This window comes from Phoenix dactylifera, unplaced genomic scaffold (assembly GCF_009389715.1).
Source record: "Phoenix dactylifera cultivar Barhee BC4 unplaced genomic scaffold, palm_55x_up_171113_PBpolish2nd_filt_p 001205F, whole genome shotgun sequence".
Taxonomy (NCBI): Eukaryota; Viridiplantae; Streptophyta; class Magnoliopsida; order Arecales; family Arecaceae; genus Phoenix; species Phoenix dactylifera.
The window spans coordinates 47,336-74,393 of NW_024068540.1; the positions used below are offsets into that span (position 1 = coordinate 47,336).

At 40.3% G+C, this 27,058-nt stretch overlaps 1 non-coding gene across 1 annotated transcript; it reads right to left on the minus strand.

Moving 5' to 3' along the window:
- Positions 1 to 22,091: 22,091 nt before the first annotated feature.
- LOC120108169 lies at positions 22,092 to 22,197 on the minus strand. Its single transcript, XR_005509649.1, has one exon. It is a non-coding gene; the product is annotated as a small nucleolar RNA R71 (small nucleolar RNA).
- Between the last annotated feature and the right edge of the window lie 4,861 nt (positions 22,198 to 27,058).

Below are 27,058 nucleotides of genomic sequence, written 5' to 3' on the forward strand. Positions count from 1 at the left end.
AGCTCACTGCGCCACCATTTAGGGTAAAGACATACCCTGAAGTGGACTTGCTATTATCTGGGTCTGACTGAAAACTAGAATCAGAAAATCCTTCTAGTTTCAACTTAGATTCTCTATAAACTAGAAAAATATCTTTAGTTCTTCTCAAGTACTTAAGAATATTTTTCACAGCTATCCAATGATCCTCCCCTAGGTCAGCCTAGAATCTGCTTGTTATGCCTAAGGCATAAGCAACATCAGGCCTGGTACATAGCATAGCATACATAATTGATCCTACTGCCGAAGCATAGGGAATAGAATTCATTCTATTTCTCTCTTCAGATGTCTTAGGAGACATCTTCTTAGAGAGATGTATGCCATGACTCATAGGCAAGTAACCTCTTTTACTTCCTTCCATGCTGAATCTTTTCAGCACATGATCTATGTACCTAGATTGGGACAAGCCTAGCATCCTTTTAGATCTATCCCTATAGATCTTTATACCAAGTATATAGGATGCTTCTTCCAAGTCTTTTATGGAAAAGCTTTTTGATAGCCAAGCCTTGACTAATTGTAACATAGGTATGTCATTTCCTATAATTAGTATGTCATCTACATACAATATTAGGAGGACAATGGCACTCCCACTAGTCTTCTTGTACACACATGGTTCATCCATATTTTTGATAAAACCAAACTCTTTGACTGTTGTATCAAAACGGATGTTCCAACTTCTCGATGCTTGCTTTAATCCATAAATGGATCTCTTAAGCTTGCATACTTGATTTGCTCTCCCTCTTGAGACAAATTCTTCTGGCTATGTCATGTAAATCTCTTCTTTAAGATAACCATTAAAGGAGACGGTTTTGACATCCATCTGCCAGATTTCAAAATCATAGTATGCAGCTATTGCAAGCAAAATCCGAATAGATTTAAGCATGGCAATTGGTGAAAAAGTTTCATCATAATCAATTCCTTACTTTTGCCTGAAACCTTTTGCCACCAGTCTAGCCTGGTATGTTTCTACTTGGCCATCTGCTCCAATCTTTTTCTTATAGATCCATTTGCAACCTATAGGGTTTACACCCTTTGGTGCATTAACCAAAGTCTATACTTGGTTGGTATACATAGAATCTATTTTGGATTTTATGACTTCTAACCATTTGTTAGAGTCACTACTCATGATAGCTTCCGAATAGGTCAGAGGATCATCATTTTCAATGATGTGGGCTTCATCATTCTCAATGATAAACCCATACCTCTTAGGTGCATTTTGCACTCTATCTGACCTTCGGAGAGGAGATGTGTGTTGTGGTTGTACCTCATCAATGGGTACATCTGGTTAAGAAATTTCTTGTGTCTCTATTTGTAGTTCTTGAACTTCTTCAAGTTCTATTCTTCTATCCTTGCACTTTTCAAAAAAATACTCTTTCTCCATGAAAGTTGCATGCCTACCTACAAAGACCTTTTGTTTGGTAGGATGATAGAAGATATATCCTATATTATTTTTAGGATAACCTACAAAAATACATTTATCTGATTTAACACTTAGCTTGTATCCAAAATTTCTTTTAACATAAGCTTGACAGCCCCATATCTTAAGATACTTAAGATTAGGCTTCTTTCCTCTCCATATCTTATATGGAGTGCTAGGTACAGACTTAGAAGGTACCCTGTTTAATACTAGTGCAGCAGTTTCTAGGGCAAAACCTCAGAATGAAATAGGAAGATCTGTAAAGCATATCATGGACCGTACTATATCTAATAGAGTACGATTTCTCCATTCGGCTACACCATTTAACTGTGGCGTATACGGAGGTGTCCATTCAGAGAGAATGCCCTTTTCTTTAAGATGATTTAAAAAGTCGCTAGAAAGATATTCACCTCCTCGATCCGATCAAAGAATTTTAATACACTTTCCAGTTTGTTTTTCAACCATACTTTGTTACTCTTTAAACTTATCAAAGGTTTCGAATTTATGTTTCATAAGATACACATATCCGAACCTTGAGAAATCATCAGTGAATGTGATGAAGTAAGAGTATCCACCTCTAGCTGGAGTTGTTATAGGACCACATACATTTGTATGCACAAGTCCTAATAACTTACTTGCCCTTTTTCCATTTCCAATGAATGGAGACTTGGTCATTTTTTCCATAAGACAAGATTTACAAGTTTCTAATGATTCAAAATCATAAGGATCAAAGAACTCTTCTTTGTATAACTTGTGTATTCTTGACTCACTAATATGACCTAGTTGGAAATGCCAAAGGAGGATGTTATTCACTTCTTCTCTCTTTCTTTTATTACTTTCATCAATATGAAAGACATTGTCATTAAGTGATAAAACTAGAAGACCATTTTCCATAATGCCATTGCAAATATGCTTATTAGAAAAAGAAATAGAGCAACCATTGCCCTTTCCATTAATCTTAAATCCTTTCTTTAACAACAAAGAAATGGAAATTACATTTCTAGTAATCTTGGGTATGTAATAACAATCTTCTAACTTCAGAAGCTTGCCCGATGGCAACTCCAATAAGTAGGTTCCAACAGCTTCAGCCTAGATGGACTCTCCTCTAGCGCCATAAAGCTCGAAGTCACCTTTCTTCAAAATTCTAATTCTCTGTAGTCCATGCAACGTCTTGCATATATGAAAACCACAGCCGGTATCTAATACCCATGAATTTGAATTTGAAGAACTTAATGACAAACTGGCATCTAACATGAACATACTTTCTGATACAACTCTTGCATCAGGCTTTACAGTTGTAAGAAAACTCTTGCAATTCCTTTTTCAGTGGCCTTCCTTGCCGCAATAGAAATAGGTACTTGATCCGGAGATTTTCTTTCCTTTCTTCTTCTTTATCTTGCTACTTTTAGTAGCATCATCCCCCATTGATCCAAGATCAGGAGTTTCGAAGATGTAGAAAATTTTCTTCTGAGTGAGTACAATCTTTAAATTCCTCAACCAGTCCACATAGTTTGAATCGATCAATTTGTTGACATCCAAAATGCCTCTTAGTGATAGTGAAGATGCCATTTAATTCAGAATTAATTCTACTTATACAAAGAACAAAACTAACATAAACAGACCAATCATGGTGATATGTATACAATTAAATAAGGACTTTTATCTAATCATCTCCCATTATTTTTATCGAATATCATAGCCCTCTCCTATGATAAACGAGAAAGTCTAATTTTTCTTAGTAGGGTTAAGATCTTAATTCATCATAAAAGCCTTGTGGTTGCACAACAAACCTTTATGAGTTCAGAGATAGGAAACTCTTTCCAATTGTATCTCATGCAATTCTCAACTTTATCTTGTCCTCTTAAAACACTTATAGCCTTGTGGTTGGAAAACAAACTATAATATTTTAGTTAAGTCAAATCCTTCATTTCCATATAGTCATATTCGAATAATATTACCCTTGTGGTTGCACAACAAAGCAATATATTAAAATATGCCATAAGCATCTCTATGCACCAAGATAGTAAAACATCAGTCCCCATTGCAAGCCTTGTGGTTGCATAACAAACTAGCATGGATCTTGACATAATAATGTCGAGGTATGAAGGAAGGATATCAGTAGTGTTTTATCAACATTAAACTTATCCAAATAGGCAATCAAACAATTGGCTAGGTAAGCAGGTGGAAGGCTCCCCTTACTTAGAGAGTAAGGTTCTAATTAGAGAACCACCTTTAGTGCTTTCCTTAGACACCAATTAGATTAATTGTCCTAGAATGGGTCAGCCCAAAGTTTTTTCAACACTATGACTTAATATAATTTTTATTGAGGGCTTACTGGTCTCATGCACATTCTATAATTGTAACATATTGAACATATCTTTATATATACTACAACAAATTATATATCTATCTCATAGCATATATAAATCATAACCAACTATCATGTATCATGGCTATCTCATAGCATGTATAAATTATTACCAATTGACTAAATCAATTAACATATCTTTATATGAAAATTCATATCATGACATTTATAACATAATACTATCTCATAGCATATATACATCATGGCTATCTCATAGCATGTACAAATTATTACCAATTGATTGGATCAATTAACATGCTTCAACATATCTCTATATGAAAAATTCATATCATGACATTTTATTATATATCATATCAAATATGAATCATATAGATCAGCATTCTTCTAAACATATGACATTACTATCTTATAGTAAATTAATAATCATACATCATGCATAATTATTTGATTGAATCAATTAAGGATGGCTCTGATACCACTGTAGGGTTCTAACATGTCATAATGGGCAGCGGAAGCTAGGAATTTTAAAAATTTCTTAATAAAGTCCCTTAACATAAAATCCTTATAAGCCTAGATCACCTTAATGGTAACAATCAAATAATATATAAATATAAATGTAGGAATAGAAGAATACCTCTAACGCTAATCCAATATGAATGATCTCCAGGAGGTGTTCAAGTGTCTGCCCTCCAATGATGATCCACACGAAAACTTGATTCAAGTCTTAAGCTCCAAAGACTTTGATCCTTAATGCAGAATTCTTCTAAAGAACTTTAATGGCTTGCTTTCCTTCCTTTCTATTTTTCTTTCACCTTCTAAAATCACTTCTAATCCTTTTGTCCTAAAGAAGACCACCTTGTCTTGGATTAGGACACCCTAGAAGCAATCCTAGAAAGAAATAAAGTCTTGTAAGAAAGAAGGGATAAGGGAGAGAGAATACGGTGGAGTTGGAATAATGAAACCCATGGAGTGCTAGCCTATTTATAATAGGCGTGGGGATGCATCTCCAAGGGATGCATCCCATCCACACATCCTTTCATGAAGGGCCATCATCTAAAAGACCATATCAAATAAGAGGAGGCGCAGATCAAGTGAGGAGGTGTATCAAATGATATGTCCTTTCATGTGGTGCCATATTTTGACCAAGTCAACATCACATGCCAATCACATGTCCATCTTGCCTCACCTCTTGATCTTTCATGATGATGATCCAAGGGTTCCAATGTAAGGCGCCATTCACTTGATCCATTATGTCTTCATCCAATAGTGGGATGAAGATCCAAAGGTCAAAGGTGATAGCCCTTGTCTAACCCAATCTAATTGAGTTTGAATCAACTCACCATTATGTCTTCATCCAACGGTAGATAAAGATCTAACGGTCAAAAATGAATGATTTATCAAATCTAATCCAATTAGAATTAAACCAAGCCAGTTAGGTGCCAACTCTTGGCTAACCCATATTAGGATATGATCTAATCAAATTAGATCAATTAAGAATCAGATTCGAATCCAATTCGAATCAAATTCAAATCCAATTCGAATCAAATTCGAATCTAATTCGAATTAGGAGCTAAAGTTTGCAACACCTACTAGGATGTTTATCTTGCAAACATGATCTAATCTAATTAGACCCTTGATAAGTTTTCTTGTGTATGACCCATTGGATTCCATACTTAGCCAGCAATAGGTGTGAGTGCGAGTCGACCCAACTTGATTGGAACTCTTCTAATCGATTTAGGTCCAAACTGCGCGATCCCAAACTTAACAATTAGAATCCTTTCTAATTGGTGATCGAATTAAACTCTTTAATTCGATCAAACCTATAAGACAAGATTGACATCTAGCAACATGTCATATCTACCCGAAAAATATGAAATTTAGTAGACATACCAAAAATACACTTCAGTGGCAAGTTACTGTGCAATTCAATCCTTCAATCAAACTACATCCCGAATATGTATATGAGTATGAATGTATGTCAAACTCAATTTCATATTCATATTTCTCTTAATCTTCTAATGATAATTCGAATCATGAAACATTAGAAACTCTTTCTAATTTTCATCATACTTTGATCAAAGACTCCCTGAATTATCATATGATTAGAATAAATGGGATGCTATCTTCTCTCACTAGAAGTGATTGATTCCTTGTTGATCTACTCATAATCTTCGTACACAATTCACCATATCGAGAAGATCCTGTACACAACTTAAAGTCATGAATGAGTGTAAACCAAAGCATGGGTTCATGTGCACAAGATACCATGGTGATCTCAGGTCATAGGATCAGTTGCATAACCCCCACTAAGAGAATCATCTTTTGACATGTAAGTAAGACTGCATAAGATTTTTCTTTGTAGGTCAATTCAGTGAACTCATTCTTCTAATGAGCACCCACATCTTTATATTAGTGTCTCCATACAAGTGATTGTGAGATCAATCACCCTCTGCATCGAGCATACATAAGACGTGCCAGTCTTTCTGGTAACATTGATCCCCGACTCAATGTACCAACGATTGAAAATATTTAAGATTAGGATTTTATAATTTTAGGTCTCACTAGTATGATCTCATCATAGCCTTAAAACCATTTTTCTAATCTAAGGGTGTTGCCCAGATAGACAACCCAAGAGGGGGGGGGGGGGTGAATTGGGTTTTTAAATTAACTTAGCTAATTAAAACTTTGTGGATGATTAACTAAATACTATAGCCAGTTATTTAATTAAAGCTAAGTGCTGTGAGTAATGTGTGGGGAAGAAGATGTGAGACAATGCACTACAAACACAAAGTTTTATAGTGGTTCGGAGCTAACCCTTGCTCCTACGTCCACTCCCCAAGTCTCACTTGGGAATTTCACTATAACCCCCTTGGATTACAGCCGGTTGTTTTGCAAGCTCACAACCGAACTTGTTGTTTTACGAGCTCACAACGAACTCGGTCGGTTTTCCCAGGCTCACCGACTAGAACCAACCCCGATTGTTTTTCCGGGCTCACAATCAAACCCTTACACTCGTTGGTTTTAAACCGGCTCACCAACCAACCTTAATCCCCTTGATTCAATCCCCCGATTGAATCAAGTAAATACACGAGATAGAAGAAAACAGAAAATGGCTTCTCAAAAAGCAGATTTAAAACAATATAATCGTAAAGGAGTTAGAAGCCCTCAAACGCTTTTAAGATGGGGAAGAGGTGTGGCTTCTGGAACTCCGGTCTCCTCTTGAAAGAGTGATCGACTTGAAAGCAGGAGGAGGAAGCTTTGAATGCTGGGAAGATGTTGGTGGAGCAGTAAATGCAGATCTTCCCTTTTTCTCGTTGAAGAGCACTTAGAGAGCTTGAAGACTTGAATGCTAGGAGTGGAATGTGTGTTCTCTACCTTGCTACAGTCTTCTGTGGCTATTTAAGCCAACCCCCACGGAAACTAGCCGTTACTCTGCTTTTTCTGGCCGTTCTGCACACTCTGCGCAGCCTGACAATGTGACCGTTGGTGGGTTGGAGTCGACTCGCGCGATCAGGAGTCGACTCGGCTGTAGCAGGAGTCGACTCGAGCTTTTCCGGAGTCGACTCGGCAACTGTTCCCAGTTTGAATTAAAGTTGCCGTCTTGACTGGGAGTCGACTCGTCTTGACCCGGAGTCGACTCGCCAACTTCTGGCGCTGACCTGGCAATTTTGGAGTCGGCTCATCCTCTGTAGTCCGTGGATCCAAATTTGAATTTTGTCCACTCGAGTCGACTCGACTGTCCTGGGAGTCGACTCGAATCTCAGAGCCCGAACTCCCGATTCTCTGTCTTTTGGCTCATCCAGTCTTGGAGTCGACTCGAACTTCCTTGGAGTCGACTCGGCTCTCAGTTTCCGAAAGTTGGTCTTCTGCCTTTTGACGTGAAGCTTGTCTTGGAGACGACTCGAGCTGTCTGGGAGTCGACTCGAATCTCAGAGGCAGTAACATGGTCTTCTGTCTGTCGATGGTCGCACAGTCTCGGAGTCGACTCGCGTACTGCGGGAGTCGACTCGAATCTCAGAATCCATAAAATGCTCTCTGACTTTTTCTTTGTGTACCGCTGGGAGTCGACTCGCGTTCCACTGGAGTCGACTCGAATCTCAGAGTCCATAAAACGCTCTCTGACTTTTTCTGTGTGTACCGCTGGGAGTCGACTCGCGTTCCACTGGAGTCGACTCGAATCTCAGACCTGAAAAACTGCTCTTCTGTCCTTCTGTCTGTTTTCAGTCGGAGTCGACTCGTACTGATCAGGAGTCGACTCGTGCTCGTGCCAGTGACCTTGATACGCTTGGAGTCGACTCGTGAAACTCGGGAGTCGACTCGTATCTCAGACATTGGTTCATGCAGACTTCTTAACTTATCCAAAATGCTATGAACCAAGTCTAGAGACACTTGGACAGGATTTTCACTGAAACACTCAATTGAATTCATTAGTAATCACAAGATATACTCCAATGCTTTGAGCTCATCAAAATCAAACGGGGTTTTAATCGATCACTCCACAATCTCCCCCTTTTTGATGATGACAAAACTTTGAGTATATGTAAAATGAGTTGCTCAGTAAATAATGAAATAAACTCCATAAATGAATTCAAATGTCTGATAATTTAATTTATCCAAGTTTGGAAGGAGTGAAACATTAAATTTCGGAGTTAAAGTTCCCCCTTTCATTTGGAATTATATAAGCCTTCATATTCTGCAATCAATTGTTTGGCTTATATGACATTAATGATTTAGCTTGATTAAAATTCAGATTCTCCCCCTCAACATATGCATTCAACTATGTTTTGATTTTCTGAATTTCCTTTTAATGTTTTGAAATTTTTTGAACTAAAATTTTTGTTTTTAGAGGGAAAATCTGTCAATTTGTTCTTGAGTAGGATTCAGCTAATCTCCGAATATCCCTTGAATAGATTCTGGAGATTACTCCATTAGGAGCCCCAAAAGAGAGATAATGAGCCTCGAGGTACCGAATCCACTTAGAACAAATTTATGTGTATTTTTAAGAGTTTATCATTTTATTTATTTCCATTGATTTCTTTTACATATTTTTTAATATTTCTCCCCTTTACATTTTATACTTACACATTTCTCCCCCTTTTTGTCATCATACCAAAAAGGAGGTAATCACACACAATCAATGGCACAAATGGCACAGTCAATCATCAAATGGCACAGAAATGAAGATAAGATGTCTACTCATTGTATTGATATGAAGGTGAATACATTTGAGCATACAATAGGTAAAGCAACAACAATACAAAAGAAGACAAAACACAACTCAAAATCATCTATGACCTCCTCGAGGATGTGGCTCCCCCTCTCGAGGATACATCTCCTCCTCTGGAGGATGTGGCTCCCCCTCTCGAGGATACATCTCCTCCTCTGGAGGATGTAGCTCCTCCTCTCGAGGATGTGACTCCTCCTCTCAATCGGCTCTGCTCCATGAGGAGGGCGACTGCCTCTGTAACATGGCCCAGCTGCGTGATAATAGACGTGGTGGCTCTGCTATGTGTAGTGGAGAGCTCAGTCACCGACGTCTGAAGCCCAGTCACCGAGGTCTGAAGTGCGTCCAGCTTGTCGATGAGCACATTCGACAAGCGCTCGGCCCCCTCGGTGGTGGTGTGCATGTCACGGCGGATGTCATCCCGCATCCTCCTCGTGGTGCTCCTGATCTCGCTCATGCTGTGGAACTGGGCCTGCACCAGGGTCCTAATGTTGTAGATCTCCTGCCGCACCTCAGCCGTCATGTCTGTCACGGCTGTCAAGGATGGGACCAATGCTGAGGATGGAGTGGGTGCAGGAGTGGGAGCTGGCACGGAACCTCGGAGCTCCCGGAGCAGCTCGTCCCTCAAATCTCGGACGATCTCCTGCCGCAGCTCCCGGAGCTGCTCTGGATCAATACGGACCTCCATAGATGGTGGAGCTGAGGAGGAAGGTCCGGCAGAGGTGGTAGGAGCAGGAGGAGTGGATGGAAGGTCTGGATGGTCTGGGGACTCTGGGTAGTCAGAATCTGGCTCAGGACTGGGTGATGGTCTGGTGGTCTGAGCGGTGAGAGTGGACTTCCTAACCCAGATCCCTTCTCTCTTCCGAAATCCCATCCTGTGCATGGTCCCCGTACCCAAGCGATCAGTCCATCGCAAGGCACGAGAGGGTTCCTTCTCAGGAATGGAAATTTCGTACTGCCTAAAGAGAAGAGTGAATATCATTCCGTATGGGAGGGAGAGCCTAGGTCTATCCAGGGGCTCACACATATACCTATAAATGAGCTTGGGGAAGTTGACCGGGGTGTCCTGAAGAATGTAAGACATAATAGCTAGGTCCCTCTCATTCACAAAATCAAATCTCCCTGTCTTAGGGAAGATGGACCTGGACAAAATGCTCAAAAGGATTCTCACTTCAATAGGAAGTGAGCTAGCAGATACCTCATCTAGGGGAGACTGAGGTGGATGCCCTAAGACGATCGTAAGGGCCTCAAATCTATCCTCAGGATGTGCAGGAGCCACCCCTACTAATGGAAGGTGGAGGATATGGGCAATGAGGTCCTCTGTGACACGCAATGGGACACCTAATACCGTGCCCTCAATACCTCCATCTCCCCGATGGACGGTACTGTAGAACTCTTGAACTAGGCCAGGATAGGTGGGAAGGTCCAAGGTGAGGAAGTACTCTAGACCCTGGGCTCTAAGCCTATCGCCTATGGTAAATCCTTCCCGGGAGAGATAGTCGAAAGTGACATACCTCCCGGAGGTGACGGCCTTCCCGGCCAACGGCCTAACATGAACCACCCTAGGCGGGGAACGATCCGGAGGAGGTTGCCTCGCGGGATCGTGCCGCGCCTTGGAGCGCCGCTCGGGACCGGCCACGGGACGGGACCTCTTTCTAACAACTCCCTTGCGAGGCATCTTGACCTAAACGAGATGAAAACCTAGAGAACGAAGAAGGATCGATAGAGGAAGCTCGGGACTGACCTGAAAAGACCTAGGAACGGACGGAAACTCAATGTCCGGCGAAGAATCGACGGGAAAAGGGCTTGGAGACGATCGAGGATGACCTAGGAGTCGGCTCTAGGGCTTTGTGAACAGTGGCGGCTTGAGAAAAAGTGTTTGCGAAACGACAAACCTAGGGTTAAAAAGTCGGATCCCGACTGCGAGTCTACTCCCCTGAGTCGCGAGTCGACTCGACCTCGAGTCGACTCCAGAAAATGCGCGAGTCGACTCTCCTTATGCGCCTGTAGACTTCGAGTCGACTCCCGACAATGTGCGAGTCGACTCCCCCTCAGCTGCCAACTTTGCGAGTCGACTCCCCCAAATGCGCGAGTCGACTCCCCCTTAGGAGCCGGCTCTAAAACTTACTCGAGTCGTCTCTAACCTTGGCACGCACTTAAAAATCATGCTATAACCGTGCCAAATGAGGGAAAATCACCTAGTTGGGATCTGATTTGATGATCATTGAATAGAAACTCTATTTTAACCTCATTTTAACCATCAAAATCAATTAATCTAGTGGAAACTCCCACTAGGATGGGTCAATCACTCCTAATCCCCTCCTAAGTACACTGAACCTCTCTTCACTTAGGGGTTTTGTGAAAATATCTGCTAATTGATTATCAGTACAAACAAATTGGAGAGTCACATCACCATTCAATACATGATCTCTTATGAAGTGATGTCTTATCTCAATGTGTTTAGTTCTTGAGTGTTAAATTGGATTTTTAGTTAGGTTTATGGCACTTGTATTATCACAATTAATGGGGATTTTATCTTGTTTAATGCCATAATCTTCTAATTGTTGTTTAATCCACAAGATTTGAGCACAACAACTCCCGGCTGCAACATATTCAGCTTCTGCAGTGGATAATGCAACCGAGTTTTGTTTCTTGCTAAACCATGAGATTAGGTTTTCTCCTAAAAATTGACAAGACCCGCTGGTACTTTTTCTATCAAGCTTACATCCAGCGAAGTCTGAATCTGTGTACCCTATTAAGTTTAGGCTAGATTCTTTAGAGTACCACAGCCCTATGTTCTTAGTTCCTATTAAGTATTTAAAGATTCTCTTAACTGCAGCTAGGTGTGATTCTTTAGGATTAGCCTGATATCTAGCACACATGCACACACTAAACATAATATCAGACCTACTTGCAGTAAGATACAGTAAAGAACCTATCATACCTCTATAAAGTTTTTGATCTACAGATTTATCTGATTCATCTTGGTCTAACTTACATGATGAGCTCATGGGGGTGCTGATTGACTTGTTTCCCTCCATATCAAACTTCTTGAGCATCTCCTTGATATATTTGGCTTGATTGATGAAGATGCCTCCTTCAGATTGTTTGATTTGAAGCCCGAGGAAGTAGTTCAGCTCTCCCATCATACTCATCTCAAACTCACTCTGCATCAAATCAGCAAATTCCTCGCAGAGGCGATTGTTAGTAGCACCGAAAATGATATCATCAACATAAATCTGTACTAATAACATATCCTTATTTTTCTTTTTCAGAAATAATGTTGTATCTACATTTTCCCTAGAGAATTCATGTTCTAATAGAAATTTACTAAGTCTCTCATACCATGCTCTAGGTGCTTGTTTTAGTCCATAAAGTGCTTTGTTCAGTTTATACACATGATTGGGGTATTGATGATTTTCAAAACCAGGAGGTTGTTCCACATATACCTCCTCATTAATAAACCCATTTAGAAAAGCACTTTTTACATCCATTTGATATAGCTTGAAGTCCTTAGAGCATGCATATGCTAATAATAGTCTAATAGCCTCAAGTCTAGCTACGGGAGCAAAGGTTTCATCAAAGTCTATACCTTCTTCTTGATTATAACCCTTTGCTACTAGTCTAGCCTTATTCCTTATAACAATTCCATTTTCATCTAGCTTATTTTTATATATCCATTTTGTACCTATAATTGGATATTCAGAAGGTCTCTCTACTAGATCCCACACTTTGTTTCTAGTAAATTGGTTTAGTTCTTCTTGCATTGCATTTATCCAATTTACATCATTTTCGGCTTTTTCTATGTGTTTGGGCTCAAAGTGTGAAACAAAAGCTTGATGGTTATTCAAATTTCTAAGGGATGCTCTAGTCCTAACGGGTTGGGATGGATCATCTAGAATTAGTTCCTTAGGATGCCCATGAGCATACCTCCAAGCTTTAGTTAGCCCATGATCCACTATAGGCTCTTGGTTTGATGATTCTCCTTCAATCAACTTTTGATTATCATCTTGTAATCCCATCTCATCTATCTTTTCTTCAAGTATTTCAATATCATCATCAAAATTAACCTTCTTACTAGATGAGATGTCACTAGAGTCATCAAAAACAACATGTATAGATTCTTCTATAACTAGGGTTCTTTTATTAAAGATTCTATAGGCTTTACTAGTTGTAGAATAACCTAGGAATATTCCTTCATCAGATTTTGGATCAAATTTTCCTAGATTATCTTTCCCATTATTATGTACAAAACACCTACATCCGAAAACATGAAAATAGTTAACCTTTGGTTTTCTGTTTTTCCACAATTCATATGGTATTTTCTTTATGATGGGTCTTAATAGAACTCTATTTAATACATGGCAAGAAGTATTAATGGCTTCTCCCCAAAAGTACTTAGGGAGGTTACTTTCACATAACATCGTTCTAGCCATTTCCTCTAGGGTTCTATTTTTCCTTTCCACAACTCCATTTTGTTGTGGTGTCCTAGGTGCTGAGAAATTATGGGTTATCCCCTTTTTACTACAAAATTCATCAAATAATTGATTTTCGAATTCGGTACCATGGTCACTTCTAATAGCTATAACTGAGGACTCTCTAGCATTTGTTACTTCCTTATGGAACTTCTTAAACATAGAAAATGCTTGATCCTTATGCGCTAGAAACATGACCCATGTGTACCTAGAGTAATCATCTACTATAACTAGACCATATTTATTTCCACCTAGGCTTGTTGTTCTAGTTGGACCAAATAGGTCCATGTGTAGTAATTCTAGAGGCCTAGAAGTAGAGACACATTTTATGGATTTAAAAGAGTTTCTAGATTGTTTGCCAAATTGACATGCTTCATATATTTTGTTCTTTTCAAATTTTAATTTTGGCAAACCTATCACGGAGTCTCTTTTAACTAGTTTAGTTATTGTGTCCATGCTTGCATGACCTAACTTACGGTGCCATAACCAACTAGCATCATTTTCTTTAGTTTCATTAACAACTAAACATTGGTTATGTTTTGTAAGGTCTTCTAGATCTACCACATATACATTTCCACGTCTCATCCCTTTAAAAACTAAACTATTATCATTAGGATTTGTTATAATACATAGTGATGGTTTAAACATAACATCATATCCTTTATCACATAATTGACTAATGCTTAACAAGTTATGCTTAAGACCATCAACATATCTAACATTATCTATAAAGGTAGAAGGGGTGATTTGAACTTTACCAATACCAATGATGTGACCTTGGTTGTTGTCTCCAAAAGTCACAGCACCTCCCTTCTTAGCTTCAAGGGTGAAAAATTGATCTTTATCATCCGTCATGTGCCTTGAACAGCCACTATCCAAATACCAGCAGTTTTTGTTGACCTTGGCTGCAAGACACTCCTACACAAGCAAATCATGTCATCTTAGGTACCCAAGTTTTCTTGGGTCCTCCATGGTTAGTCAAGTTGGTTCCTTTTGGAACCCATACCCTTTTATTTTTTCTTTTAGTTTTACTTTTCCTAAAATTACATGCATTTGCTTTATGTCCTACTATTCCACAACAAAAGCAAGTTATTTTCTTAATTTTAGTTTCTCCAGCTTTAACAAAGAAGTTACTAAGAAGTTTTTGCTTATTCCTTGGTTTATACCCTAAACCCGCTTTATTAAATACGGCTCGTTGATTATTAAGTATCATGTTTAACTTTTCAGAACTATATGTGAATTTTTCAACTAAGGGTTTGTATTTGTTTAGTTCTTTAGTTAATGTCTGATTTTCGGTTTTTAGATCATTTAGCTCTTTAGTTAGATCCTTGTTTAAGACTTGTTTATGGTTTTTGAGATCTGAAAATTCCTTTGTTAGTTTCTCAATATCTTTCGTTAAGGTGTTAGTCTTCTTAATTAGGAGTTGGTTGCTTGTCTTAAGTTCTAGATTTTCTTTGGTGAGATTATCTTTATCCTTAATTAATGAATCATGCTTATGAATATAACTTTGGTTAGTTACTTTTAGTTCTCTGTTTTTAACATTTATATTCTTATACTCAATCATTAATTCATTGAACGCATCATAAAGTTCATCAAATGTAAAATCAAAATGCGTATCGGAAATTACCTCATTTTCGTTGGCCATGAAACAGAAATTGGCCTTCTCTTCTTGTTCTTCATCCGATGATGAAGATGATGCGTCGGAGTCCGATAGGGTGGTGACAAGTGCCTTCTTCTTCTTGTACTTACTCCCCTTCTTCAGTAAGGGGCACTCTGCTCTTATGTGTCCCGGCTTCTTGCACTCGTAACACCCAATCCCCTCATTTTCCCTTTCCTTACCTTTGTCTCTGCGGTAGGAATTTGAGGGACCTCTCCTTTGATGATACGTCTTCTTGTGGTTGATAAACTTCTTGAACTTGCGCACAAGAAGTGCCTCACCACCATCTTTCTCATCTTCTTCCTCTTCACTGCTGCTGCTGCAAGACAGGTCCTTGTTAGAAGAAGTAGATTTTAAAGCTATTACCTTTTTCTTATGGGAGGACTCTTCCTCGTTGTGTTGTTTCATGGTAAGCTCATGCGTCATCAGGGATCCAAGGAGCTCTTCAAGTTGAAGCTTGTTCAAGTCTTTAGCTTCTTGGATCGCCGTCACCTTGGCTTCCCACGACCTTGGTAGACACCGAAGGATTTTCCTGACAAGTTCACTGTTAGTATAGTTCTTGCCAAGGCTTTTTAGGCCATTGACAATATCAGTAAACCTAGTGAACATGCTTGTGATTGTTTCATTTGAATCCATTTTAAATAGTTCATATTTATGAACCAAGATGTTTATTTTGGATTCCTTGACTTGATTCGTGCCCTCATGGGTCACTTCAAGTCTGTCCCAAATTTCTTTTGCAGAATTACAAGTTGAAACTCTATTGAATTCATTACGGTCTAAGGCACAATAAAACACATTCATTGCTTTAGAGTTTAGTTGTGCCTTCCTCATGTCATGTTCATCCCAATCCGTTTCTAGTTTGGGTACCTTAACACCCTCTACATATGTGGATGGGATGTATGGGCCATTCACTACAATGGTCCACATCTCATAGTCTTGGGCTTGGACGAATATTCTCATCCTAGCCTTCCAGTATGAGTAGTCGGATCCATTGAAGAAAGGAGGTCTTCGGGTGGACTGACCCTCAATGTGAGAAGATCCAAATGGGGTTGTCATTTTGATCTTTTAACTCTTGAGTGGAAGAGTTTTTGGCTCTGATACCACTTGTTGCCCAGATAGACAACCCAAGAGGGGGGGGTGAATTGGGTTTTTAAATTAACTTAGCTAATTAAAACTTTGTGGATGATTAACTAAATACTATAGCCAGTTATTTAATTAAAGCTAAGTGCTGTGAGTAATGTGTGGGGAAGAAGATGTGAGACAATGCACTACAAACACAAAGTTATATAGTGGTTCGGAGCTAACCCTTGCTCCTACGTCCACTCCCCAAGTCTCACTTGGGAATTTCACTATAACCCCCTTGGATTACAGCCGGTTGTTTTGCAATTTCACAACCGAACTTGTTGTTTTACGAGCTCACAATGAACTCGGTCGGTTTTCCCAGGCTCACCGACTAGAACCAACCCCGATTGTTTTTCCGGGCTCACAATCAAACCCTTACACTTGTTGGTTTTAAACCGGCTCACCAACCAACCTTAATCCCCTTGATTCAATCTCCCGATTGAATCAAGTAAATACACGAGATAGAAGAAAACAGAAAATGGCTTCTCAAAAAGCAGATTTAAAACAATATAATCGTAAAGGAGTTAGAAGCCCTCAAACGCTTTTAAGATGGGGAAGAGGTGTGGCTTCTGGAACTCCGGTCTCCTCTTGAAAGAGTGATCGACTTGAAAGCAGGAGGAGGAAGCTTTGAATGCTGGAAAGATGTTGGTGGAGCAGTAAATGCAGATCTTCCCTTTTTCTCGTTGAAGAGCACTTAGAGAGCTTGAAGACTTGAATGCTAGGAGTGGAATGTGTGTTCTCTACCTTGCTACAGTCTTCTGTGGCTATTTAAGCCAACCCCCACGGAAACTAGCTGTTACTCTGCTTTTTCTGGCCGTTCTGCACACTCTGCGCAGCCTGACAATGTGACCGTTGGTGGGTTGGAGTCGACTCGCGCGATCAGGAGTCGACTCGGCTGTAGCAGGAGTCGACTCGAGCTTTTCCGGAGTCGACTCGGCAACTGTTCCCAGTTTGAATTAAAGTTGCCGTCTTGACTGGGAGTCGACTCGTCTTGACCCGGAGTCGACTCGCCAACTTCTGGCGCTGACCTGGCAATTTTGGAGTCGGCTCATCCTCTGTAGTCCGTGGATCCAAATTTGAATTTTGTCCACTCGAGTCGACTCGACTGTCCTGGGAGTCGACTCGAATCTCAGAGCCCGAACTCCCGATTCTCTGTCTTTTGGCTCATCCAGTCTTGGAGTCGACTCGAACTTCCTTGGAGTCGACTCGGCTCTCAGTTTTCGAAAGTTGGTCTTCTGCCTTTTGACGTGAAGCTTGTCTTGAAGTCGACTCGAGCTGTCTGGGAGTCGACTCGAATCTCAGAGGCAGTAACATGGTCTTCTGTCTGTCGATGGTCGCACAGTCTCGGAGTCGACTCGCGTACTGCGGGAGTCGACTCGAATCTCAGAGTCCATAAAACGCTCTCTGACTTTTTCTTTGTGTACCGCTGGGAGTCGACTCGCGTTCCACTGGAGTCGACTCGAATCTCAGAGTCCATAAAACGCTCTCTGACTTTTTCTGTGTGTACCGCTGGGAGTCGACTCGCGTTCCACTGGAGTCGACTCGAATCTCAGACCTGAAAAACTGCTCTTCTGTCCTTCTGTCTGTTTTCAGTCGGAGTCGACTCGTACTGATCAGGAGTCGACTCGTGCTCGTGCCAGTGACCTTGATACGCTTGGAGTCGACTCGTGAAACTCGGGAGTCGACTCGTATCTCAGACATTGGTTCATGCAGACTTCTTAACTTATCCAAAATGCTATGAACCAAGTCTAGAGAAACTTGGACAGGATTTTCACTGAAACACTCAATTGAATTCATTAGTAATCACAAGATATACTCCAATGCTTTGAGCTCATCAAAATCAAACGGGGTTTTAATCGATCACTCCACAAAGGGCTTCATCACAAATATAATAAACAACGTATGATGAAACACAATGTCTTTATTCATAATTAAATGTCATGTACATGATTTGGACAAATCAAAAGAAAAACCCTTTGCAATATATATTGCGATTGGCTTGTAGGGCATCTATTCTTTTACTTTTCAATGGCACAAATTTTACTTATTGAAAAGCTCATGAGAATTTTTATTCAAGCACTTGACTATGATTTATGGACTGTTATTATTAATGGACCTCATATACCAACTAAAATTGTTGATGGCATCACCTTATTCAAACTTGAGATTAAATGGGATGACCATGATAAAAGAATGGCTCAGCTAAATGCAAAAGCCATGAATGTTCTTTACTGTTCTTTAGATGCAAATGAGTTTAATCGTATATCTATTTGCATGACTGCTAAAGAAATCTGGGATAGGCTGGAAGTTACACATGAAGGTACTAACCAGGTCAAAGAATTTAAAATCAGTATGCTAGTGCATAAGTATGAATTATTTAGAATGGAAAACAGTGAATCTATAACTGAAATGTTTACTAGATTCACTGATATTATAAACGGCCTGAAAAGCCTTGGTAGATCTTACTCTAACAGTGATCTTGTTCGAAAAATTCTTAGGTGTCTTTCTAGAGCATGGGAAGCAAAGGTCTGATAAGTGCTAAATAATGTATAAATTTATCTATTTTATATAGCACTTATTATTATTGTTATTCACATATGTTAAATTTAAACATAAGAAAATGTGTTTCCCCTCTTCATTGCATTTTAATAAATTATTAGAGGTAATTCAAGTTTGGTTTAATAGTTTAATGTGTGTGCAGGTCGAGTCAACCCATTCACGAACTAGTTCCAATCTATTCCATGTGTGGACTACTTTCTCCCACATGTGCATGAAGCTATCCATTCCTTTGTCCACGTCATATTTTCCCGTGTGCACCAAGCTTCCCAAACTAGCAAAACAGAGGCCTCTCCCATTTTCTCCACGTGTCCAAACATCCTCTATTTCAGATTTAGGACCAAGCTCTTCCAACCTACCCGAGTGGACCCCAACCACCTTTCAAAACAAATAATAATTATAATAAAAATAAAAAATATATATATATATATATAAAATATATAAATATATATAAAACTCTCACGCATTCATCTCCCACATCATATTTACTCTCTTCCCCTCCCTGTTTTGGAACATACCGAGTGATCCCCTCCACATCCTCCCCCGCGCGATCAAAGAAATTCCTCCCAGCATCATCGTCTTCTCCTAATCCTCCCAGATCACTCCCTTCCATTTACAGCCGCAGCATCCCAGACCGGCAGCTCGTCCCAGCGCGTTCACAGCAGGATAAAATCTCCACTGTTCATCTTCTTCCTCCCGCGGTGGATCACGGTCGAGAATCAAGTCGCCACCCGACGATTCTCCCGTTCCAGCCACGAGCTCCACGCGGTGCAGCCAGCGACCGGATCTCCCGCCTCCTCTTCCGCCCGTGATGCCTCCGACCCAGCAATCGCCCTCCACCCGAGCATCTGCGACGTCTTTCCTTCCGGATTCATTCCTAGCACCAAGCCGTGATCGGCTCCCAACAGCCGGTAACCCAGCTCGGCATCCATCTCCAGCTCTGTCCCCGTCTTCTCCGAGATCCAGACAGTCTGCATCAGCCTCCCATCGATCCAGCGGCCAGCTCTATTTCTGGCCATCTACAATCAATCTGGCGCTCCACGAATCACTCCCAAGATCCAGCCATTCCACGTTAACGCCCTTCATCCTCTATAAAAGGAGGAGGGTGGCCATCGGCTTGGGGGAGGCCACGGTTGGAAGAACAGAGGAGGAAGCTCTGTTTCGGTGAAGAAGAAGAAGAAGAAAGCCGAGAGAAAGAAATAAAAAAAAAAGAGAGAGAGGGGGAAAGAGAATATTTTGTGATATTTTGGGAATAATGGGAGGTGAAGGCTTTCATTTGAAGACGGGAGGTCGTCCGGAAGCCATGCTCGGCTAAACGTCCAATCTAGGGCTGGATGAAGCCCTAGCAATGTATCAGGGCATTGTAGTTCTTACTTTTTATTATTATTTTGGAGCTTGTTTAAATTCTTATCTTCAATGAAATATTTCTTTTATGATGTTTAAACCTTGAGCATGCTATTTATTATTCATATTTGCTAAAGTAGTCTAAGATGATCCATGCCTAGGAAGATGAGGTGTGCTGCACCCTAGATTAGCATACTTAGGTAGACACTTCATGCTATACCGAAGATGGATCTTCCTAAAACTCTTTATATTTTTATTTTAAAAGGCTTGTAGCCAATATTGCATGCCTCTCCAAAAGATAAAAAAAATATTAAAGAACACAGACCCTGATACAATGCTATGTGGTGGATTCCAAACCCTAGATCCATTTACTCTGATAAATTCCAATTCGCACTCATAGTTTAATTTAGTTTATTCGAATTAGCAAATTCTTCTTCTTGATTTATTTTTAAAAGAAAAATAACTTGTCTCCAATCTCTGTGGACCGACACCCGTAATCACTATCCTACAAGATACGTGCTACTGCGTGGTTTATTTTCAAAATTGAAAGAACTGATCAATTTTTGGCGCCGTTGCCGGGGATTGCTAGCATAGTTATTTTTCCTATCATTAAAAAAAATAATTAATTAAAAAAAACTTTCAAAAAAAATATATATAAATAAAAAAATTATTTTCTATTATTGTTACTTTTCTTATCTCTTTTTTCTCTTCTACTAATTTTTTTTAAATTTTCTTTTGATCTTATTTGATCAGGAATTGAAGGAAAAATCCGGGATGATCAAAAAGAGAACTGCTGGAAAAGGAATGCTGTCGAGGTTTGCCAAAAAAAAAAATTAAATTGCTGGGGAAATTTCCTTTGGTAACCTCTAAACCTTTCTTATTTAAATTAAGTATTAGCTTGAAATTTTGTGGTGATTGTTTGATTTTAATTTCAGCAAAAGTGTGAATGCATGCCTGATACACATACACCAATTAATTTGCACTTAGTAAGGGCAATCACCCCAACAAGATAAGAGCCGGATTTTATCACCGGACTCTTGCCCAATTTAGGTGAACTCAATCTCACATAGTGTCACTTTAATTAAAATCAATTAGACATTGGCCCCTAGGGACATTCGAGCTCAATAGGACGAAGATCACCGAAAGTTGCACCAATTTCGCTCTGTGGCTTAGTTGATGTCTAGGCAAGCTTTGTCCCTATAAGGGAGACAGTTCATCTGTTCGAGGCAAGTAAGTTTTAAGTGGGACCTTTGCGAACGCATCGTGACCCCTCCACTTACCTGGGAGCTTACCTGGTCAACTCGGTTCATTAGACCGGATTGGAGGCTTAGGTGCCCTCTTCAAACCAGTTAGGAGCTGTCTAGTGATTTTAGGGCAAAGACTAGGATTGATATGCTTTTCTCTTTTATTGCATGCTTGATTGATCGAGTACTAGTGTATGCAAGGTAGTCATTCTAGAGTACGAAACCTATTACCTTTTGACCCTGAAATAGAACGAACCCTTGGGAACATTTGAGCTACGATCAAAACATTAGGATCATCCCCACCTCTTAAGATGGCTGAAGAACAACCCAAACTCCTGAGGAAGTACTTTACTCCCACTATTTACACTTCCCCATCTTGCATTCGATTACCTGAGGTAGCAGCTGTACAATATGAAATAAAGTCTAGTGTGATCCAAATGCTCCCATCTTTTTATGGGCTCACCAACGAAGACCCATACAAACATTTAGATGAATTTCTTGAGATTTGCACCACTGTCAAGATTCAGAACTTCACTGATGATGCCCTGAAACTTAGGTTATTCCCCTTCTCCCTTAAAGATAGAGCCAAACAATGGCTGAATTCTTTAGAAGCTAACTCGATTTGTTCTTGGGATCAAATGCAACAAGAATTCCTTAAAAAATACTTTCCTATAGGAAGAACGAACCAGTTTAGGCGTGCCATTACAAGCTTCTCCCAAACCGAGGGAGAAGAATTTCATGAGACTTGGGAGAGATTTCGGGACCTAATCCGTAAATGCCCTCATCATCAAATACCTAAGTGGCAGCTAGTGCAATATTGCTATGACGGTTTGACGGAACGAAACCGTCAGATGATCGATGCTGCATGCGGGGGGACTTTCATGCTTTGAAATGAGCATGAAGCATGGCAACTATTTGAAAATCTTAATGAAAACTCCCTCCACCATGCTTCATGTTCTCGTCAAGCACCCCCGAATTTTCAAAGAAAAGGGGCCATTTGTGAAATAAGTCATTCTATGGACCTGTCTAGCAAGGTAGATGCATTGTCCCATAAGATTGACCAACTAATGATATGAGGACATGTCGTTAGCTCTTCCCAAGCACAAGTATGTGCTATCTGTTCTAGCCCATCGCATCCTATTCATGAGTGCCCCTCAGCATCCCAATTCTCCGAACTCGTGCAAGAACACATCAATGCTGCCCAAACACAGCCCAGACCGGGTAATGACCCATTTCCCAATACATATAACCCGGGTTGGCGGAATCATCCAAATTTTTCTTGGAGGCAGCAAGCTTCTAATACCTCCCAACCCTTCTCCCAAAATTTTTAAAACCCTCAGAATTTTCCTCTACCGTCCCTCAACTCAATTTCGGCATCATCCTCCTCCAACCCAAAGAAATACAGCCTTTGAGGAGAAGGTGTTGACTGCCCTTCAAGGTTTGGAGGCAAACACACAACTATTGCACTCTCACACGCAATCAATTGCTAAGCCAGAATCCCAAATGGGTCAACTAGCTAATGCATTAAACAAGCGAGAGGAAGGTAAGCTTCTAAGTCAACCAATGAGTAATCCAAGGGGACAATACGTGGCTCAAGGAACTCAACTAAATCATGAGCAAGCCAATGCTTTGACTACCCTGAGGAGTGGCCGTATAATAGATAATAAGGTTGGGGAGGGTAACAATAAGAAAGGTGAAGAAGAGGAACAGACCATATCACATGAAAATCCAAAACCTTCTTCAACTAGTTCACCATCTGCTACAACCCACATTCCAAAGGCCCCATTTTCTGAAGCACTTAATGCACCCTCTCCCTTTGGCAAGAAGGGAACTTCATTAGAAGAGATGATGGAGGTCTTCAAACAAGTTAAAATCAACCTTCCACTCCTTGATGCCATCAAACAAGTTCCCTCCTATGCCAAATTTCTCAAAGACCTTTGCACCCAAAAGCGGAAATCTAGGACACATGTGCCCAAAAAGGTCCTCCTAACTGAGCAGGTAAGTTCCATTCTCCAACACAACACCCCTCCAAAATTCAAAGACCCTGGTGCTCCCACTATTTCTTGTGTCATAGGAAATAACTCCATCGACCGAGCACTTTTAGATCAAGGGGCAAGTGTGAATCTTCTACCCTATTCAGTCTATGAAAAATTTGGGTTAGGTGAATTAAAACCTACCTCGGTGTCCTTACAATTGGCTGATCGATCTGTGAAGATACCACGGGGGATGATTGAAGATGTTCTTGTCAAGGTAGACAAATTCTATTTTCCAGTAGATTTTATCGTCCTTGATATGGAACATGTGCCCAACTTAAAAAAATAAATTCCTGTGATCCTTGGTCGTCCCTTTTTAGCAACAGCCAATGCATGTATCAACTGTAGAACTGGGGCAATGGATATATCATTTGGAAACATGAAAATTAAGTTGAATGTGTTTCATGCCGCCGACCAACATGTGAGGGAAGATGAGTGTTGCCTAATTGACGAAATGGATGATTTTGTAGAGGAAGCCCTTTCCTATATCTTAGCAGATGACCCCCTAGAGGCATGCTTGGCCCATTTTGACATTGACAATTTTGACATAGACAAGGCCATAAAAGAAGTCAACATCTTACTCGACAATCAATCTCCCATGAATTTCCTTCCTTGGAAGATCCGACCTGAACCTCTTCCCCCCATTGCTAGCGCACCATTTTGTCCTTCCATTGATTCTCCACCTAAACTCGAGTTGAAGCCACTTCCGACAACTCTTAAGTATGCTTTTCTAGGACAAGAAGATACTCTCCCTATAATCATCGCGGCCAACTTATCTACGGAATAGGAAGTTAAACTTTTAAGGGTGCTAGAAGAGAATAAACATGCCATAGGATGGTCTGTAGCCGATTTGAAAGGGGTTGACCCCTCCATATGCATGCATCGAATTCACCTCGAAGATGATGTAAAGCCCACCCGAGAAATGCAAAGAAGACTCAATCCTAACATGAAGGAGGTAGTCAAGAAAGAAGTGGTGAAGTTATTAGATGCCGGAATCATTTATCCAATTTCTGATAGTAAGTGGATGAGTCCGACACAAGTGGTACCCAAGAAATCAGGTATCACTGTGGTTGAAAATACGGAAGGAGAATTGATACAAACACGCACAACCACGGGGTGGCGCGTGTGCATTGACTACAGGAAACTTAATTCAATGACTAGGAAGGACCATTATTCTCTACCTTTCATAGATCAAATTTTGGAACGGTTGGCTGGTCAAGGTTTCTACTGCTTCTTAGATGGTTATTCTGGATATAATCAAGTACCTGTTTACCCGGACGATCAAGACAAAACCACTTTTACTTGCCCATTTGGGACATTTGCATATAGGAGGATGCCTTTTGGATTATGCAATGCACCCGCAACTTTTCAACGATGCATGATGGCCATTTTTTCAGATATGGTGGAAAACTTTCTAGAAGTGTTCATTGATGATTTCTCAGTTTTTGGCCTATCCTTTGACGATTGTCTGGAAAATTTGACCTTAGTTTTGAAAAGATGTAAGGAGACCAACCTAGTATTAAGTTGGAAAAAGAGCCATTTCATGGTTCAAGAAGGCATAGTTTTAGGACACGTCGTGTCCAAGAGGGGCATTGAAGTAGATAAAGCCAAAGTCGATCTTATTTCCAATCTTCCTCCACCCAAAACTGTGAAACAAATCCGATCATTCCTTGGCCATGCTGGTTTCTACCGTCACTTCATTCAGGATTTCAGTAAGATTTCCAAACCCTTGTGCAATCTTCTTGCTAAGGACACTCCCTTTGTCTTTGATAAAGCATGCGAGGAGGCATTTAAAAATCTTCACTTGAAATTAACCACTGCACCTATCATACGGCCCCCTAATTGGACCCTTCCATTTGAACTGATGTGTGATGCATCCGACTATGCCATTGGGGCAGTTTTAGGGCAACGGCTAGATAAGGTACCTCATGTCATCTACTACGCTAGTAAAGCACTCTCAGATGCACAATTGAGCTACACCACCACTGAAAAAGAATTGCTAGCTGTAGTATTCGCACTAGACAAGTTTCGATCTTATCTATTAGGATCCAAGGTTACCGTATTCACTGATCATGCTGCCCTTCGACACCTTCTTGCAAAGAAAGACACCAAACCCCATCTGATTCGATGGATTCTTTTACTACAAGAATTTGACCTAGAAATTCGTGATAAGAAAGGAACTGCAAATGTCGTAGCGGACCACTTATCTAGGATTCTTCTTGAGCCCTCTCAAAATACCTCACCCTTACACGATTCTTTTCCAGATGAACAATTATTTGAGGTACAAGGAATAAAAACACCATGGTTTGCAAACATAGTAAATTACCTTGCCATAGGACGAATTTCTGATGATTGGTCAACTCAAGACAAGAACCGATTCTTTTCACAAGTAAAGTTCTATTATTGGGATGATCCCGATCTATTCAAGTATTGTCCCGATCAAGTAATCCGTCGATGTGTCCCCGAATGCGAATTTTAAAGTATTCTTTCATTCTGCCATTCACAAGCTTGTGGGGGACATTTTGGGGGTAGAAAAACTGCAGCAAAAATTTTACAGAGTGGATTTTATTGGCCCACTCTTTTCAAAGATGCCCATAACTTTTGCCAAACTTGTGAACGGTGCCAACGGATGGGTACCATCTCCCGTAGAGATATGATGCCTCTCAATCCTATTTTAATTGTAGAAATCTTTGATGTATGGGGTATTGACTTTATGGGCCCTTTCCCACCATCTTCTGGTTTCGAGTACATTCTGGTAGGGGTTGATTATGTTTCAAAATGGGTAGAAGCTGTCGCCACTAAAACTAATGACCACAAGGTTGTGGTTAAATTTTTACATGAAAACATCTTTTTGTCGTTTTGGCACACCCCGAGCCATTATCAGTGATGGGGCTCTCATTTTTGCAACCGATCTTTCGAGGCTTTGGCTCGCAAATATAACATCACCCAAAAAGTTGCTACCCCATACCATCCCCAAACGAGTGGACAAGTCGAGGTGTCCAATAGGAAGTTAAAACACATCTTAGAAAAAACGGTACGTCCCGATAGGAAAGATTGGTCTCAAAGAATAAATGATGCACTCTGGGCCTATCGTACTGCCTACAAAACTCCTATTGGCATGTCTCCCTACCGATTAGTTTTTGGAAAAGCTTGTCACTTACCGGTAGAACTTGAACATAGAGCTTTCTGGGCTATCAAAAAGTTTAACTTAGACATGGCAGTAGCTGGTCCTCACCGAAAACTCCAACTAAGTGAACTTGAAGAATTATGCAATGAGGCTTATGAAAATGCTAAAATTTATAAAGCAAGGACTAAGGCTTTTCATGATAAAAATATTAACCGTAAGTCCTTCGAACCTGGTCAAAAGGTTTGGCTATTCAATTCCAAGTTGCGACTCTTTCCGGATAAACTTCGCTCTAGGTGGGATGGACCATTCGTAGTGAAAAAGGTTTTTCCTTATGGTGCAGTAGAGATCCAACACCTCAATGGTGAACATGTTTTAAAAGTCAATGGCCAAAGGTTAAAACCTTATGTGGACTATGTTACCGATGGGCAATTGATCGAATCCCTTAATTTGACGAACCCTATTTATCAAAATAATTAAGGATGCACTGTGTCTGG